The following is a 20002-nucleotide window of genomic DNA, read 5'->3' as shown; positions in this document are numbered from 1 at the left end:
TCTTTTTCCTGACCTGCACAGATCTTGCTTTTATCTTATAATACCTCTGGATAGACACAAGGATGTTCACTTAATTTTCAAGTAAGAAAGATGTTTTCTCATGACTTTTGTGACTCTTACCACCAGACCTTCAAAAGAAAGCTACAACAATGTAATCAAGTAAAAATACTAAAAGTAAGGATTCAAACCAGGATCTATATGATTACGTTTTTCAGTTGTTCCTCATTACAAAAGTCTCCTCTTGCCCTGCATTGCTTAATCAGTATTCTCTTAGCATGTTTGGCATAGGGTTAAATGTAAGATGCTTTTTTTGTTTCAAAGTCTAAGACACTGTGCCACCTGGTGTTCGGGTAAGGCTGAAGTAAAACTGAAGGAGAAACCGCACTGACTTTGATCTGCAAAAGGTGTCAAAGTTCCTGCTGAGAATAAAAAAAGGGGGAATGTTAATAAGGTGCTTTTAAATGCATGTGAATGCACTAATGAGCAATGGTGTCTTTAATTTAAGCCCGGAGGGAAGTTTGGGGTGATTATAATTACATGTCTAATTAGACATCTTCTTATTAGAGAAACTTTTTAAACTTTTAATACTGCCACTACTGTTTAGGACATCTTCTAGCAAGAACTTGTGAAATGTATTTAACTGATTAATCATATAATCAAGCCATTAAGTGAAACACCATCAACCATAGTTTAAGGTGTGAAAAAGTTTACTGGAATTTTTGTGGAACAGACAGAAATTCTGTGGAAGCCAGCTCTTTTCCAAGGGTTTTATGTCTGTTTCAATATTTGAATGAGAAAGGAGATAAATTATGTAGGTTGCTGTTCTTTTTTTTGCTTTTTTGTGACAGTTTTTTGTGTCATAAAAAGTTGTAAGATTTTAAATATGAGCAAATGTGTTTAAGACCATGGCATGACTTTTCATAATCCAATTTAAATCTGGACTTTGACTAGGCAACTTCACAACTTTTATGAGTTTTGAGCCAAGAACTTCCTGGTGTGCTGTTGATGACTTTTCTACTGCATAACCAGAACCTGCTCGAATTAAAAGGTCACCAACTGATAACCAGGTATTCTATTTCAAAGATAAACATTTATGATTTTTACCCAGGTCCAACAAAGCACCACACATTTTCATTCCACCATCACCATGTTTGACTGTCAGTATGATGTTTTTTTTTTTTTCTGTAAAGCCACATACGTTTCAAAACAGATGCAATGGGACATATTTTCTTTTTTGTGTAGTTACTTAACATTTTTGTAATAAAGTCCTACTTTTATATATTGATGTTATGTCAAATTTAATGTTCTTACAAACTGAATGTGTTTTTTTATTACTTGTAGCCATAATTGAACAAAACATAAACGGTTAACTATGTTACATTGTAAAATACACAAGTTTCTCTTTTCGAACTGAATTCAGAAAATAATCTAACTTTTTATTAATTTATCTGCTTTATCTATGTGTTGTTTTCTGGACACTGACTAAAAGCAGCCTGCTGGCCACGTGAGAACAAAATAACAAAAAGTTGCATTTTGTTGCAGATCAACAAAATTCATACATTTCTTGTGCGCTCAAGATTTGTGTTTAAATGAAAGTTAAAGTTTGTCTCCTTACACGTGCACAGGTCATTTCAATCAGCAGCGCGTCAGCAGGGACAGCCTCGGCCAAATGGATCGTGTCAGTTAAATGTAGTGTGTCGGTGACGGAGACTGCGAGAACGAGTGAGTGCTTCCGTTACTTCAGGGCTGAAGAAAGGAGGAGGGACTTGACCGGAGCGGTTTAATGTCCGCTGTGAGTTCACACAAAGCGAAACGGCGTCAACTCCTCCGCAGCAGACTGACCGGACACAATCCGCGGTTCCTTTAAAAACCTTTGAGGTTCCCCCAACTCTCTGCAGGGGTTTCTGCACTCCTCTTTTTACAGAGTGTCCCTGTCTCCAGAGTCCCAACCGGCAGTGCGCTCTTCAGCTCGCCGGCTTTTTGCGCACGGACGTGTCTCCAAATTCCGCCACTGGTCTTTGCTGCGCTGCGCTCCTTCCACTCAGCTGAGCAGTCCCGACCGTCAACTACAGCCTGCGGTTTCTTTCTCTTTTTTTGCTCTCTCTGTTACTTATTTGTTGTTTTACTAAAGAGCAGCGGGGTTTTGGCTCATGGGTATTTAGTGTCGTGACATGCTTTCAGGACCCGGCGCCTTCACAGAGCAATGGTGAGTGAACTCCACTTCTTTCTGCCAGGCATTTCTGTGCCCGCTTCCAGTTTGTTTATGTTCTGCGTGAAAGGGTGAACTCTTCAGATAAGCTGTCGCTCACACACCTGTCATGTGCAACCACTTTTAGTGTCGGAATTCCTCAAATAAGTGAACATATTAAGAATACAGAAATTTTTATTTCTTTATTTTTTTTATACTTCTGTGATTCACTAGGTCTAATTCAGGGGTTTATAATCCATAAATATTTTTTTCTTTTTTCAGAAGGATTTAGTGGATAATCCCCTATAACGTTGTATGGCGTTTGTTGCCAAGTTTCATTTCACTTTCACTGTAAAATGCACCAAAACAGTTTAAATCTAAATGCACGTTTTCCATACATTTGACCCCTGCACATCCAGGTGGAGTTGTAGCTACCATTTTAAATCGATCAGAGATCCATTGATAAGGAGGGCTGTGGATAAATGCACGGAGTGAACTGTCACATGCTTCTTGCCTGTTGAAGCAGGAGGCTGTGGGGGAACACCAAATCCTGTAAGTTGAAAAGCCAGTATTTTCAGTTCTGTTAAATTTTTGGATAATTGTTTAATGTGTAGTTAATTTGGCTGGAATTGTATTACAGGTTTGGACATGACAGGTTACAGTAGAACATACTTCATTTATCAAGTTTTGATTGTCATGCTGACAAGAAATTACAAGTGTTTGAATGAAAATAGATGATTTGGGCTGTGGAGGTCAATCATTTAATTTTTTTTTTCACATTCGAAGTTATTTTATGTTTCAGAAATTGAGTATGAAGTTCTGTGATTTTATATTTTGAATTCATCACTCTTTTAAAACAGTTTTGTCTTCTCTGTGCTCAAACGTTTTCACAATGACTTGGGCTAAGGCCTGTGATTGCAATCTTTTATGTAATATTTATGGTCTAATCGTGCAGACAATCCATTTTCCATCGATCAAAGGTTGAGGTACAATGTGTCGTTTTGTTGGCTCAGATGTTGATTGGAGGATCACAGTTTTATAATTTACAGTTTACAGTCTGGAGCTTGCCCTCAACAAGCAAGATGAGCTGGAGAGCAGCCAGATAACTGCAATTTTACACACAAATGACTCCTGGTGTTAGTATGAGGGATAGGTCTCCTTAGACGATTCTTTGAAAATTTACCGTTTTCTACCTTTCCTGCTTGTAGAAACAGCTCTGCATCTGATTGTGAAATTCCCTTAGACCCAGTTCAATATAGATCAGCTTCTGCTCTCAGATGTGCCTGTGATTGTATTCACTATTTTAACTGTTTTTTGCTGAGGCATTTGTGATTACTAATGGCATACTGGTACCATGAGCTTCTTTATTCCTCATATATAACCATTTTTTTTATAACGGCAATTAAATAAATGAAAAATGTTGACATGAAATATATTCTAGAAAATAGCAAAAAAGTGAAATTTTACCCAGATCTGTTTTTGACAGCCTATAAAGATGAAGTGAAATATTGTGCTCTGCAAAACCTTTGAGGCATTTTGTTGCAATTTTTATGTTTTATGCTGTGCGGTTAACTATGAGCTGACCCACTGCTAATATTTTATATTGCATCCACCTTTGGATCCCTGCAGGGGAATTCTAAGCAGTGATGGAAAGTACAGTGCTGTGTATAGTGGCTGTCTGTTTCTGGGGGGATGGTGCCAAAGGGTCGCACTCAGAAAACCAACAGATGCATCTCCAGTGGCAAAACCTTTTGTTGGCTTGCTTTTGGTTAGGTAATGTTTGTGATTCATGATTACAAATAAACCCAAGCTTGTTGAAAATATAGATGAAGTTGTAGTTGGCATAAGACTGTCATTTTTTTCATCAACCATTCTTTATGCATTAATTTTTTTCTGTCCTTCAAGGTTTTCTCAGGTAGTCCACTAGAGGGCATATAATTGTATATAAACTGCATTTCTAAGAAGGAACTTTGTGGAAATAGACTGTTTTTTGAATGAACAAGCATTTAGGCACTCCCTGAATGTCTGCTGCAGGAGATTCAAGGATTTCTCAAACATGCATGAATCAAAGCAACACTCCAGGTATGTTTTTGATGAGGGAACAACATTATAACATAATATCAAACTCAAAAAAGTCTTTGCCCCCTTCGGTCCTGTAGGAGTATGACCCATGAACCTGAAATCTAGCAACTGACATGTTTTATTACAATGTGGACACCACTGGTTCTTCCATTGGTGGTTGAGAACGTTGTTCAAGCTCAAAGTCTCCTTTGACAAAGTCAACAATAATGCCTTGCCTTCATGACCCTAAACAGTAGTAACAACTCACTTATCCAACTTATCTACAAGTGGTAAATTACATAACATGATGGTAGGCTTTGCCAAGATTGTATCTGTTAAAATGACAAAATTATGACTTTAGTACCCAAAAAGAGCGATGAATCAGTTTTAAAGCAAAAAATTGAGTGTCTAAAATTGATGTACGTGGATTAAAATATTTCATATAATTATTTTGGCTCTCTTCATATAATGCTGAAATGCATGTGGACTTTAATACATATCTACTGGTCCACCTGTTATTCCACCTTATTTTGATTCATCTGCAAAGTAAATAAATTCAATTTAATTAGTGGATAGCCCTAAAGAGCTGCAGTATGTGTGTGTATGCACATGTTTGTGTATGTGTGTGTTTGATAATGAAAAAATGTCTAGTGTGCATATCAGCATTCAGGCTGCATATCAGTCTGAATGCTGATATGCAGTTTTTCTTATCTTATTTTTATCAACATGCAAGATTTAAGTTGGAGTGATTTGCTCTTTATATTAAAATGCACATTGTCTTTCTGGAATCAGAATGCAGCAACAGGGTTTAACCAGCTTGAGTTACCATGTTGTTGTATAGAACTGTCAGTATAGGAAGCAAATAGAGGACTTTTGATGCTAAGTGGTTTGGTAACACACAGTCTGGTACACATTGTACAGAACAACAAGAAACTTTGATTGCAGGGCAGAAAGTCCAGAATGTCAGTTAATGTGCTGACACTCAGTCGTTTGTCATTACATACATGAAGGGGCAGAATAAGTCTGCATGCAGGGTGGATGATGTAAATATGAAGCTGACGAGGCTGAAGGGAGCCACAACAACACTGCAGATGGTGTCTGATGGTGGTGGACTTTAGGCAACGATGCTCCTGCTATGTTTTGATAATTACTTTGCAGCTATGAAAGACACTTGTGATGCTGATTATGATAAAGATTTTCTTACATGCATAATACCAACCTAATATTTGATTTGCGTGAATTATCAAGTTCCACCATCTTTTGCTTAGTCATCTACAAGCTCCTGGCATCAGTCTGACTGAAAGTTTTACCACTTTTCTTGGCAGAATTTGAGTTAATTTTATTTGTTAGGTTTTCTGGCACAGACCTTAACACGTTTTAAATGGGGCAGGGGCGGGGTGCCCAAAGTCGGTCCTCGAGGGCCGGCGTCCTGCATGTTTTAGTTCTCTTCCTGGTGGTAGTAACAACCTGTTCAGTATGTCAATGCTCTTCTTAGGCCTCTAATGAGCCATCATTTGATGCAGGTGTGTTAAACCAGGGAGAGAACTAAAACATGCAGGATGCCGGCCCTCGAGGACCGACTTTGGGCACCCTTGGCGTAGGGCTTCATGAAGGTTATTCCAGAAGCTTATATTTTTTGGAGTGCACGGATAAAAACTTTATTTGACGTTCTTAGATGTTTGCAGGAATGAGTGGGTTGAAATGTCATCACAAAAGACTGATAAAAGTAGTCTTGATTCCAGTTCTTTTATTGTTCAGTTTGACAGTGAGCTCATGTTCGTTGCCTCCAGTGTGGGTGGGTGGCATCGTTTCTGTCTCTTTCACGGTTTCATTTTAAACTCTGCCACAAACTTTCAAGTCAAGGAGACATCTCGTTTTGGCAAACTTGTGAGGGAAAAATCCTCCAGTGAAAAGGAAAATGCCCTTTTGTTGTTAGATTTTGACAACTAATTTTATAATAATTTGTTTGACAGTTTTGCTGTGGTGGGTGAGGCCCAGGGTTTAAATTAACAAAGGTTGTGGTCTATTGCTGGATTATCAATAATTTTCAGTGCCAATCATTCTGTGACAAACATAACTCTCCCACATACATATAGGCTCCTGCAGTCTTAGCTTTAGCTTGAACCACATTTTTGTAGTCAGATTTCAAGATTGTGCTTTGTTGTTGTTGGTGGTGACAGTGATAGGAGCTCGTCCCACAATCGGTGGGTTGCTGGTTTGAATCCCTGCTCCATCTGCCTCAGTTGTTGTGTCCGTGGCAGACACTTCACCGGCCTTGTCTGCTGGTGGCGCCGATACATGCCAACCTCACCCTGGTATGAGGCAGGGCTCTGACAGACTGCCTCAGGGCAGCTGTGACTGCTATCCAGTAGCTTGCTACCTGCAGTGTATGAATATGTGAATGACTGAATATGTGAAGCACTTGGGAATCCTCTGGACTTGAAAGAGTTATTTATCATTTGTTGTTGCTTATTTAGCTCCAAAATGGAGATATAAATAATTTGGGGCTTGCATTTTAAATGCATCGTGGAGGAAAGACACTGATATGAGCCAGGGGTCAGTTGCTTATTCTGGTGGAAAGACATAAACATTTGCACAGGATCAATAGTCACTTTCTTTACTTCCCACATACCAATGTCTTAACTGCCATTCTATGTTTCTGAGACTGTGCTTGTAACACATCTGGCACTACATCTGCTGTGTCCCAAGGAGCTACTCTGGTTAATCTACTGTATTAAATTCACAATCAACTGCAGTGTCTGCACTTTGATAAAATGCATTTTCAGCACCTGCCAGGATGTAATTGGCACGACCCATAGAGGTGACCGGACAAGAATATGACGGGGATGGGAGTTTTGTGATCAGAAATTTGAGCATTTTTTCTGTAGCTCCCATCCCAGGTATAAGTTTATGAAATTCAGGGTTTTCTTAAATGCACATTCTGTGAGGGCTTAAGGTGAAAACTCAACAAAATCTCAACCTTAAACTATTGGCATTCTGCACTTCAAGATCTGTAATAATTATTAACACAATCTAAACTAACAACTTTACACTTTATTTTGATGAGTCAAAGTGAAATGGTGCAATCAACAAAAATCCAATATAACATAAAGATCATCACCAACAGAATGAAGCTTGTAAGTGTATTGGCATTTAAAGTCCAACCTAAAAAATAAACATCTTACTGCTTGGAAAGAAAATACACTTTGGTCCTCACTGGGTGCAATTGATTTTAAATCCATGTGAAAACAGAATATACCTTATTCTTACCTAAAGATTTTACAATACAGTGGTGTGGCTTAAAATATTTTATCGGGGGCATTTTTATATATATATATATTTAAAGTGACAATCCAATATTAAATTGTTCAAAAATAAAAGAATAAACTAATATTTCAAATGATTTGAGTTTTTTTTTTTTTGCCAATCTTGTACAATTCAGCTCCTTTATTCATTTATATAGAGAATGAGACATATGTTTTTATCTTGTTTAAAGGGAAATTGAGCAAAAAAAAGTTGGAATGAACTTAGTAGAAGTTTAGTTTCTGTGTTGACTGCTCTTTCTTGAAATCTGATAGAATAGAGAGGATTGGCTTCACAGTAGCAAATGTAGCATAAAATCCTTTCTGTGCCATTGTCTGAGTGACCATTATTATCGCTCCAATCGCCAAGAGTGCAGTTATTTCCTAGAGCAGCGAAAGGTGGATGCTCATGGCAAAACAATAATGTGTCTCACCAGGGAGCAAGGAGGCTGCAGAGACATTCCCATTAAGCCTAGCAGTCCCGGTTTAGGAGTCTGTCAGAAGCATTGCAGATATGAGAGAAATGAGACCAATCTAAGCTCCAACGCAACCCATGAATGGATTGATTTTACTCTCCAGCCTGTTTGGGTTCCTCTTTCTGGAAAGTTCAAAGATTTTTGCCATACTTCTGTTGTCGTTTGTCTTTCTAATGATGTGGTGATGAACATGCATCATACTAACAGCAAACTTCTAGCAGTAGTGAAAAAGTTGAGTAAGGATATTCACTTAAACTTAAGTAAAATATGATTAATACTTCTGAGAAATTATGAATGCATACAAACATACAAGCCATATAATTTAGATTAACATCAACAAGGCAGCTGGAATTTTCCTCCCACTTTTGCACATCATTTGTTTAATTTGATTACATTGCTGGAAAAACAGTTTTTGCTCATTAGACTAGTCCTTGTAGTTCTGATTATCTTTGCCTGTAATGCATTGACAATGTACTTGTACTCTTATCAACCATTTATCATTTTGCTGTAGAGAAACACATTATGAAAGCAACTAAATGCATCAGAAATGTGGAACACTTAAAATACCAGAAAATTTTGTCAAGTGTACTTAATTAACAGGATTTTATTGGAATATTGTTTAGAATGGATTAATAATAGTTTAATTTTTCTTGAAAGTATTTCTTCAGAATCTTTCCAGATTTCAACAAGTATTTTGAGTAAAATGTCATTACCTGCAAACATAAAAGACAATCCTGACTTTTTCTTAAAAATCACCCAAGTCATTATTTTTTTACTGGCTTTCTTGTAATTAAAGAATGCCACATGAAATGGGATATCAATTTAATTTAATCACTTTTTAAAAGTATAACACTCTTCATAACAACAACAACAAACAATCCACATTCATGATACAAGTTGCAATGCAGAAGACTTTACATTGTTCTGGACTGATCAACAAGCACCAATGATGTCTCCTTTCCGAGTAGTTTGCTCTGGAATAATTATACCATTAATGTAAAGCTTGCTCAGCATTGGCATCAGGTGGATGTAAGACAATTTGCATGGACGATAAGTAAAAGACTTTTGGAGGGCAGTCATGTAACAGGAAGAAAAGCAGAACAGTCACCTCTAATACAAACATCAAAGGCAGACTGAAATTCTGCAAAAGGTACAAAGACGGGTAGAAAACTGGTGGAAATTCATTTTTAACATAAAATCCTTAATCTGCTTGTTTGGTACATCTGAAAATGTATAGACTTCTTTTGAACACTAACATGAAACATTTGATTAAAAGATTACAAAAGTGACAGAAAAGGTTTTTTGTAGAAACACAGAAGATCCAAAATGCTAAAAATAGTAAACGCAATATGCACAATGCATCACTTAACCCAGATAAAACATTAAGATGTACTATATGGTGCACAGTAGTGAGTGAAACAGATTCCCACGATCGTCAAATTGTTACGTGGATGAACATCTCTGATGTGTTTTTGAGAAGATAAGTAACCGCTTCCTCTTTCTATCATCTCTGAAACAGTTTGAATATGTTATGCTTGATGAAAAGATTAAAACTCCCTGGAGCCACTGGCCAAAATCACAACTTAATCAAACTGAGAACATAATTTAAACACGTCATTTGAGGATTTGTAAATGTGCTAAATCGATTTTGCCAAGATTTAGCTTGAGATACTAGTGGTAATCTTCTGTTTAGAGTAACAAACACGTTCAGTACAGCTTCACATGCAGAGGATGCGATTTGCATGTTGTTGAGCAGAGTCAAAATGTTAAACTCTCTCCCTGGTCCTCTGTGTTGGAGCAGCTGAATAGGGGTAATTAGCTCTATTCATTGGCTGTCAGATTGGCCTCTGAATGGAGCCTCAATGAGCCACACTCAATGTCTGGTATAACGAATCTGAATCAAAGCTCCACAACATAATGTATTAGAAAAAAACAGCAGAAAATTAAGATGGATTTTTTTATGTAGCTCCTTTTCAAGGCATAACTGGGACTTTAAGTCATAGAAATATAAACAGAACATGTCAGAAAACCTTTATGTCCTGCGTGGAACCACTTACAGCCATTATATATTCTTTGGAGCACTTTGGATGAAATGTGTGAAGAGTAGGTGAGCCACTACAACACACTTCAAAAGCTGCACTTTTTATAAACATACCTCCAGACATATTTTATAAATGTTTTCAAAACTAATGTATACAGATGGGACTTAAATGGCCTAGACATGAATGATAAAAGTAATATATCTTATGCTCTAATACTTGCAACATGTAAACACAATTATCAAGTAGTCCAGCTTTATGCTGGAACATCTGTTCCAACGCATGGATGATCTGGGTTATAACTGCTTGAATTATCATCAGAAGTGAAATGGAAGAATGCAGATGTTCACTGTAGAAAGCTCTCATTCACAGATTTATTGTGCAAGTAGCTGGACTGAAAGAAATATTCAAAATATATATCAATAAAATATCATAATATAGCATAGGCTGTTTGGAACGTGGCAGTTATTGGCTGCTATTTTTCAGGTATTGTATACAATACTGTCAAAAAGGCATTTGTCCCCTTACAAATGTTTTCATTTTCATTCTGTCACAAAATCTTTTTAGGTCATCTAACAAATCGTGATCAGTCAAGGGTTAGGAAAAACAAACGACAGTTTTCAAATGATGAATACACTTAATACGGGAAAAAAGCTGCCAAACCAATAAATTTACTTTTCTGCGGTTAGTGGCAATAGCAGCTATAAAGCCTTTGAGTGTTTCTGGTATGCCTATAAGTTTGACATACAAGCGACAAATGCAAACAACAGCGATGGATGACAATGTCGCTTCTCTTGGCCACCAACGGTTCATTTTTGCTTCAAAAAACAACCTGGAATAAACCTGGAAATAACTTGCCCTGTGCAAAGCTATTTGAGGCAAAATTACCATCACAATGCATAACATGTTGCAGCAACAGAAACATCCCCAATGAATAGAGAATGCTTATTGTGTCGATATGTTTTTAGAGTCCTACCATTAGCAAAAATATGGCCAGTACCATTTCATGGAAATCCTTTAAAAGTAAAATAAAAAAAAATAAAAAAAATATGAGTATGAGGAATACTATTGACATGCCTGGAGTTGTTTGGTGCAATGACAAAAGAATATTGAAAAGGAGAAAACCAGAAGAGCCTGTGAAAAATACAGAACATGTACGTCACTCAGGCATTCAGAGAGAAAAAACCCAACGAGGAGCATTGATTTAAAGCTAAAAATGTTTGGAAAACCTACAGAGAGCATCAGAATTCATTGAAAGGCAAAGAAAAGAGAAGAAATACAAACTTAAAAAGGCAGACACAGAGGACAGTGATGACAGGCAGCATTAAAGTTAAAGTAAACCAGCGTACACTTTAATTTTAAATCATCTGAAGCACTTTTAGTTAAATATTTTGTTTATAGATTGATACAAAATGTTAGTTCTCCAATTACTTGCAAACTTAATATATTTAATGTGTTTGAATATCTAATATATGAAAAGTATGCTATACAAATATTTTTTCTATACCATGGATACATTTGTTTTTTGTTGGAAATTAGTTTAAGATCTTGTCTCCAGGGAAAATATATCTTGAACAAATGTTCTTCTAAGTAACATTTGTGTAGAGATGCAAGCAATCAAAGCATTATCCTTGTGAAATGTGTAACTCATTTAAGACACTGTGTATAAATGCTGTTGCAGGTCTGTTGTTTTAGAGAAGCACTCTGAGTTTAGTTTCCACACTCTGTCCTCAGAGGCCAAGCAGTGGGAAGGTAGCAGTTGCAAAGTTCATGCCAAGTAATTTATGTGCACAAAATAATTATGGCAGCTGTGAGAGTCCAGTTCAAAATGGGAATCCAATCTGAAACACAGATTTATTCCTAGAATTAAATGTGACTGAAAGTGAAAGCTGTGTTGGTTGGGTTTAGGCTATGCAGTTAAGGCTGTGCTGTCAGATGCAGGGGAAAAAAAAACAAAAAAAACTTCACATGCAAGACTGATGCTCTAAGAATGGTGCAGACATGGAGTCAGAGCATAAAAATGCAAAAGCATGATAGGGTTTTCTTTTCCCAGTGTGTGCCTCCTAATGCCTCTGTTAAAGGCTTAGAAGATAATCCCCTTGCAACTTTTTTAAAATGTTCTTCTGACAAGTTCAATTTCAAATCCAGTCAATGTGGGCGGATCTGTTGCTTTATCCAAAAATGACACCATTATAAAATGTAACAGCAATATTGTATTGGAGTCGCTCTATCCCTTCAAGAAATTCTCAGGTGAAAAGAACCTCAGATTAATTCAAGTTTAATTTAACTATTTAGATACAACAAATAGTTTACTGTAAACTGAGGGAAAATGTACATTTAGTAAGTCTGCAAAATGTACCAAACATCCATTAAATTTCCAAATGTCATTAATGTCTTGCCTGCCAGTCATATATTTGGATATTTGGATGAAAACCTAATTACCTGGATGCTTCTGCCTGATTAAGATGAAAGTGGCCAAGATTTGAAGGACAGTGTTCCAAGTTCCTCAATGACAAATCAAGAATGACATTTTGTATCACATCCCAAGTCTGATGCTTCTGATAAACAACTTCCTCCACAATTTGAAGCCAAATACTATCATAGTAATTGTGTATGTTTGGGTCTGGATTAAATTTAGGTTTTACACCGAGGGCATAACAAAACTGTGATTGAAAATCCTGGATTTATGTGTTTGTTTACTTTAACCTTCCAGTTCTCAGTTGTTTTAGTTCAGTTTGCTCTTTAATCTTATTATTTCCTGTGGTTTTAAACATATCCAGCCATTCCACAGCACTGCCTCTTCCCACCGTATTCTTCATTAAAATGAATAACATAATTCACATGTCATTAGCAAACTACAAACCGTTACCATCTTTTGTTTTTTTTTTTTAAAGGGGAAGAATATAAGCACTGGTGCTTTGAGAAGTACAATCAACATGTTTTGTGTAAATCTGTGTCACAAAATTTCTTCATATTTAATGCAAATATAGCTTTCATGAGTTATTTTGAAATATTTATGTATGCATAATTTATTTGTGCATGTTTCTATCTGGATGATCATATATCTGGATCATCATATGTCTTTCTACGTACCATCTTATTTGGTTTATAGAAATAGGATCCTGATGCCTATGCTGCATCACTAGAACCACTTTACATGAGACTCAAAATGCGGAGCTGATTCAATGATCTTCACAGACAGAGATTGCTCTGCAAAGAGATAAAAATAATCTGGTTTCCTCCAGTCATCAGTGGGTGAAAAAGGATCAGATTCTTCCGCCTGAAAACATTAAGTATAGATTCACCGCACTGAGTGATATGTTTCAGTCGTTTATTTCTGGGAATTTTGATAATTATGGTGTATAACTGACAAAATCACAAAATTCAGATACTTAGAAATTTTGAATATTAATTTTGATAAATTTAAATGTTTGGCTTTTGAAGTATTGACTCAAGCTGATCTCCAGACTCCTTGTAAATCTCACTAGAACTCTTAAACTTTGTTTTACAAACTTCTCAGAGCCACTGATGTCCCTTTCAGTGGCTGACATTTATCTATCAAACTTTTTGCTTCCACTCAACTTTCCTTGAACTTCCTGTTACCCAGCCAGCCAATATCCGCCTTCTTTCAAGGAAGACTTTCATGGCTTACCATCCAAATAGTGTTTGAAAGGTCAAAATGGCTCAAACTGTTCAACAACTATAACATAAAATGCCATTTTTAATTCGATTTAAAATGTTCTCCATCATGTAATGGCTTATTTAACAAAATAGATTGACTTTGATATGCACTCTTCCTTCCTGTTCTTGTTAAGGTGTTAACCTTGCTGCTTGCTCCCTTTCGCTGTTGCTCCAGATAAGTGCACAAGCCAAGTTCCCTAAATGTGAAAAAGCAAATATAGTTCCTCATTATTTATGCATGCATGCAGGCTTCAGGCTGATGGAGCCTGCCTTCACCTCCAATAACACTCAGACACCTTTTTAAACTGAAACACACAACTATATTTTGCTATGTGTTTGTTTCTATGTCGTGCTCTAAACATTCTGCATTGATATGTTATCTTCAAATGTTATTTTCAAATGCTTTGCCTTCATTTTTTGGAGTTTTCTCTAGTTCTATTTTATTCATGCAGTTCTTTTTTTTATTGTTCAAGTTGAGCTGATTAAAAAAGCATGATTTGTCCTTTACTGCAGTTGCTGCGAAAATGTCAGCTGAAAACTCAGCATTTAAAAAAAAAACTATTAGAAGGGTGGAGGTGGAGTAAATCTCTGTAATGTTGTTTTGGAAACCCATATTTTCTTCCTTTGTGCTTTTTAAACCAAGCAATGCGAGAGCCTTGCCTACATTCCCAAATCCAACATATATAAAACTGACCAACTTTGGTTTAACATGTCCAGCCTCCCTGTTATATTCTGGATGCCTTATTTTCTTACTCTCACTCTGTGTTTCTCTCTCATTGGACTGCAAATATGTCTTACTATGTAGAAAATATTTTCTTTTATATAGCTTCTTGCACTTTTTGTGCGTCTCCTAACTTCACTTTCCTATCCTAACTATAATTTTGTCTTATTTCAGTAACAGCAGCTACATCAAATGATCTTGTTGCAACCTTGTAGCACTTAGTATGGTGCATTCACAAAGTAGACAAAGATCTGATTTGTGAATTACTGATAAGCAAGTCAGCAGTCAAGGTAGATTCAGCTGAAAATTGGATGACTTGTCTGTGTATCACTGTTGTTTTTGTAGCAAATACTATCAGAGCTGGGAATGTAAGCTACTGTAAGAGATGTATGCATGGAAACTTGTTTTTGAATGACAAAATGATTCCAAAAGTTGGATTTGGAAGAATTGTCTTTTCCATACATGTGTAAAAAGTATTTTGGAGATTTTGCTGTTCCACATGTTTGTATCCATAAATTGTATCAAGTGAGAATCAGAATAAATGTAGCAACTCTTAAGTAACATGAAAACTCAGTTGGAAGAAAATGTGTCTTAAACATTTTGCAGCCATTGCACATTCTCTTATCTTATGATTATATGGACACTCGGCTTTTATCTCAGAGTGGAATATTTCCACAAGTCTTGAAAGATTTCTGCAGACAATTGCCTTTCACATTATATTGCTCTCATATTTTTGGGAATGTTTCTGGAGTGGACATATGGAAGTTGATGAGATTTTATTTAATGCACCTTGTGTGAGTTTTTTTTTTCTTTTCTTTTCTTTTGGCTTTCTGTAAATTAAACAGCAGCACTGTTGACTGATTTGAGTAACTTCCATTACTGTGAAATAGGGCTGTTGTAAACGAATATTTTAGTAATCGAGTAATCTATCGATTATTCTTACGATTAATCGAGTAATCGGATAAAAAAAATTATAAAATGAAATATTGGTAAATCTGGCATAATACCGGTGTTACTATCAGATATCAATATCAGTCCAATTTTTCATATTTGAGCATCCCTAACAGTTGCTTTTTTGTAGTTTAGAAAACTAACCTGTAACAATAATAGCTCACTTTCTAAGTTAACCAGAAGAAAAGTTATAGAAAAATCTGAAATTATATTGAATTTAATAACAAAGAGGCAGGCTCACAAATATGCTTATAAAAAATGTCTACAATCCAGCTTTTAGTTTATGTATTCATCTTCAGTGAGTTTAATAGATTAATTAAACTCACCTTGCCACCTAACCTGTCACGCTTTGGGTTTGAAAATACGGGAAATGCCGCCTGGAGTGGGAGGAGAGGGCGAATGAACGAACATGGGGTGGAGGGGAGGAAATAGACCAGCGGACTGACGAACCGTTAGACCGGGGGACGAACACGGGGGGAAGCAATACGGGATATTTACGACACCTTCACTGGTCACACTCAGAAACTCATCTACCAGCCATGTACGATGCGCTCCGCCACCCGTTTCTTCAGACCGGGATATGAAATTTATTGTGCGGTTCGTCGGTAAAGCTACATTTACACGGTAAGCATCAGCTACTCAGCTGCCCGCCCTGTTCAATCTATCCGCTCACCTCAGCGCTCTTCCCGCCGTTCGCTTTCAACCAGCAGCCCCGGAGGAGAAATGCTGCCGTACTCCAGGCATTCCCCCAGTCATTTTAAGGATGCTTATTGGTTCCCCAAAAACGATAAAAAGTCGGGCATTATCATCAATCAATAAAATCCCCACGGGCCAATCTTGAAGATTGGACTTCATGCCGCTGAGACTTAGCTTTTGTCAACAACTCAGAGGCGGAAGTGAGAGCTCCGACAACGCAAATGAAGTCCCGGCCGGAACACGGTGCGCTAACTAATAAAACATAAATTAACGAAGCTTCGAGGCAGGTAAATTTTCCTCAAGGAATTTTAGTAATCGAGGTACTCGAATCATTCGAGGAATCGTTTCAGCCCTACTGTGAAATAAATGTTTTAGCTCTGCTTTTCTTTAGCTTACATGTGAGATATCCTTTTTGTTGTAGATAAAAATGTTTTATTCATTATGGTGCTTGTGCAGCTTTGGCTCAATTTCCCATTCCGCATATATTATTGTTGTTGTACAAACAGAACCCAACCGCTTGGACTTAGTTAAAAAAATGAAGCTTCTTATTTTATAGAAATGCTGATTAATGTAATCTGTCCTATTTTAACAGTTATTCTGATTGAAATCTTGCATTGACTAAGAATGTTGTTGCTTCAGGGCTGAACTGGAAGCACAAATGTTTCTCTGTCAAACACTGTCTTATCAGTATTTGACAGATAAGCAGAAAAATTTGGACATGATTGTAATTATGATCTCTGACCTTGTTCGTTGCACAAATTCTGATTAACAACCCGGATGCCAGCTGGTGATCTTATCTCCGTTTCACTTCCAAAAACACACACAGATAATCTTTAGTTTGCCTATGTACATCCTAATGCAAAATTAGCCAACAGGTACAATTTATGGTTTTCCCACAGATTGTAGGCTCCATTTTTATGTGGGTGATGACCTGAGATGAGTGAGTTTTATGAGCACTTTGCTTCATTCGCATAGCAAATGTTGCACGGTGATGTGATCTGAACAGCAATCCGTTTACTCCACTCCATTTCTGAGGAGATGCTCACCCTGGGGAGTAGAGTCAAGATTCACTTTGATTTTTGACGAGCTTCTCACAGTAGACCAAAAGCTAAACAGAGCAGAATGAATCCGCCAAGGCGGAAGGAGAAATGCTTTCGGAGGATTCTGGAGGGAAATTTTTGTTTTAAAAACTTGGCAAACAGAACATCTAATATTTTATACAATGTTACATTTAGATTTCATCACTATTAAATGTAAATATTTTTATGTAAATAAATTAGTTTTAATGCTCAAAAACTAATTTTTCTAAATGTTTTTTTTTTTTTTTTCATCAGTTTGGCTGGAAAATTAGAAAGCAGTAACCACTTTTTTGTTTACATTTTTATTCATTAACTAAATGTGTGAAAATGGAGCCTTCTGTGTTATATCAGATTACCGACAGACACATCTGTTTTTGTTACCTTCTGGCTCAGTTTGTGTTAACCAACATTTCACAGAGACTTCGGCTCAGCAATGTCAGGCTTGGCGAGCAAAATGTACTCTTCCTACATTTCCAAATAATGAAATGCATGAAATCACAATAATATGCAAAACTGTAACCATAGTCTTTATGAAACAGTTTTGTTATATTCAATGAATTAGAATAAACATCCCACTAAGTCTCGTTTGTGTTAAACACATTTTTTTAACCACACAGTTTTGTTTTTAAAATAATATTTTTATTGATCCGTTGTGATATTCTAATTTTAAATGCTGTGTTTTCATTACCGTTGGGCAGAAAATCATAAGGATTAAGATAAATTGAGGTATTAAAAATCAGCCTGTGTAATTAATTTATAGCTATAGTGTTACACTTGATGATGACGTTTCTGAATTAAATGTATTTCTCAGTAATCTATTTTTTGAATGGGTCTGTGTTTTCCTCCATCTGATTTCCTGCAGAAACCTCAACTATCTGAGAAAATATCAATCTTTGAGTCTTCATGTGTTTGTCACGTCATTACAGTGTTGTTGTCTTAGTGGGGTCACAGTGCTTATCATGTGTGGTTCTGTTTCGTCACATCTCCTTTTGGGCCCTGATTGGTGACTGGACTGTCACCGATCAGGGCCTAAAAACTGAAAATAGACCAGTTCCTGTGACCAACTGATTTTGTGGTTCATATCTAATCATTTACAGTACCTGGCTGCAAACCTGTGGCTCGAAAGAGATAACGCTATAGAACTATCAAGTGACTACAAATTTCTGGGAGTTGTGCGTGTGTGTGTCTGTGTGTTTGTCAGAAAGCGGTTTTAATTAAGCGTGTAATAATAATTTGATGCCCAAAATCTGATTTTGCATAATCTTGGAGTCAACATTCTAATCTGATATCTTATTTCAAAAGTCAGTGATGGATATTTGAGTGTAGTGATATGTTTTTTTTATTACTGAAAGGCATTATGATAAGCATATCATTTGAAAACATTGAACTCTCTGTGTTAATGCTGGTTTGGTACTCGTACTACTTTCATTTCATTTTTAACTTTAGAGTGGATGTTTTCTCAACAAGGTGGACCATTTATCATACTGCTGAGAACAAATGTCTCCTTTTTCAGATATTGAAGAAAGGAGATACAAATATTTCTAATCTATAACTTGGCTCATATGTGCTTTTGTACATATTTAGTCTTTTGGTCATCGAGTTTCTATATTTCCTATCCAGATGCTCAAAAAGGTCAGAAGTCAAGCATTGAACTCTGCCCTATTCATTTTTCATAAATGCCAGAGCTGTCCACATAATGCAGTTGCAAAAAAAGGCAAAAAAAAAAAAAGGTTAACAGAGTCTGTTTTTTTACATATTATAAGAGTTATTATATGTATGTGACCCTGAGAAGCAGTTTGATTTATAATATTTGGTTGTTATTCCAGTATATGAAGTGTCTGGGAACGAAGCAGATAAGGGACTTATGGTGAAATCCATGCTGGTATTATAAAAAAAAAAAAACCCTCTTCAGAGCTGTTTTTAGTTAGACTGGTTTAACTAAGGGCTGATACTGGGAGAGTGGATGTCTGGCAGGTTCCTCCTGGAAATCTCATAAAGATAAAAACAAAAGGTTTAACTTTAGACCTTATCTTTTTTTTAATAAGAATAATCTTACATTTTCAATGCCTGTGTCTGGTGAAATAGGCAGTGAACAATCCCTTGCCACCTGTGAGTTGTCTGTGCTGCTGTATGTTGGATATTATATAGAATCAACAAATGTTGACAGATTGACAAATGAAAAACATATGATGCAAACCCAAAGCTTACAATCAATGCTCAATGTGGGAAACACTTTTCAGGTTGCTTTTAACTGCTAGTGACAGATAATTTTACTACTATTCAAGGAATGTGGATTTCACTGAGTATTTTTCACTGAGCCCAAAATATGAAATACTTCACTGATCAGATGTGACCTGGATTAAAGAGAACTAGGGCTCTTTAATCCAAAGATTATTTTAATAATAGATTATGCTATTGATTTATTCTGAATATTAGTTAATCAGATGAAAACTTTGGAAAAATCTGTAGTTTTTTTTAATTTAATTAATCATTTAATATTTTTTTCTTTTATTAGAAATATACTTGGTCATTTGCAGCATGACAATATATGTGGAGCTTTGTTTGCTTTGTATAGTTAAAGTTTAAAATTAGTATTTGTTTTAGAACTTGGGAAAAGTCTCTTTAATATTTGTATGTCAAAGCTTTAGGACTGACTGAAAGTGTACTTTCTTTTTACTATGACAGTATACTTCGAAACAAAAACATTTCCAGTCCCAGAATTAAACCACTCAGTGGATTGTGCAGCAATGCCAGATCTGAGTGCTTTCTCATTTTATGGAAGTCTTTTCCAAAGTGCTTTGGCCTTTT

General features: G+C 36.3%; 1 protein-coding gene across 1 annotated transcript in view; it reads left to right on the top strand.

The window, feature by feature from the left end:
• The first annotated feature begins 853 nt into the window (after nt 1–853).
• htr4 (5-hydroxytryptamine receptor 4) overlaps nt 854–20002 on the top strand; it is a 151630-nt gene continuing 132481 nt past the window's right edge. The window contains exon 1 of the mRNA XM_014997801.2: nt 854–2206. The gene's annotated coding sequence lies outside the window, so the exon portion shown is untranslated. The remainder of the gene's footprint in view (nt 2207–20002) is intronic.

This window comes from Poecilia mexicana, unplaced genomic scaffold (assembly GCF_051168715.1).
Source record: "Poecilia mexicana isolate PSO_F unplaced genomic scaffold, ASM5116871v1 scaffold_10, whole genome shotgun sequence".
NCBI classification, from domain to species: Eukaryota; Metazoa; Chordata; class Actinopteri; order Cyprinodontiformes; family Poeciliidae; genus Poecilia; species Poecilia mexicana.
This window is presented reverse-complemented; position numbering and strand designations above follow the sequence as displayed.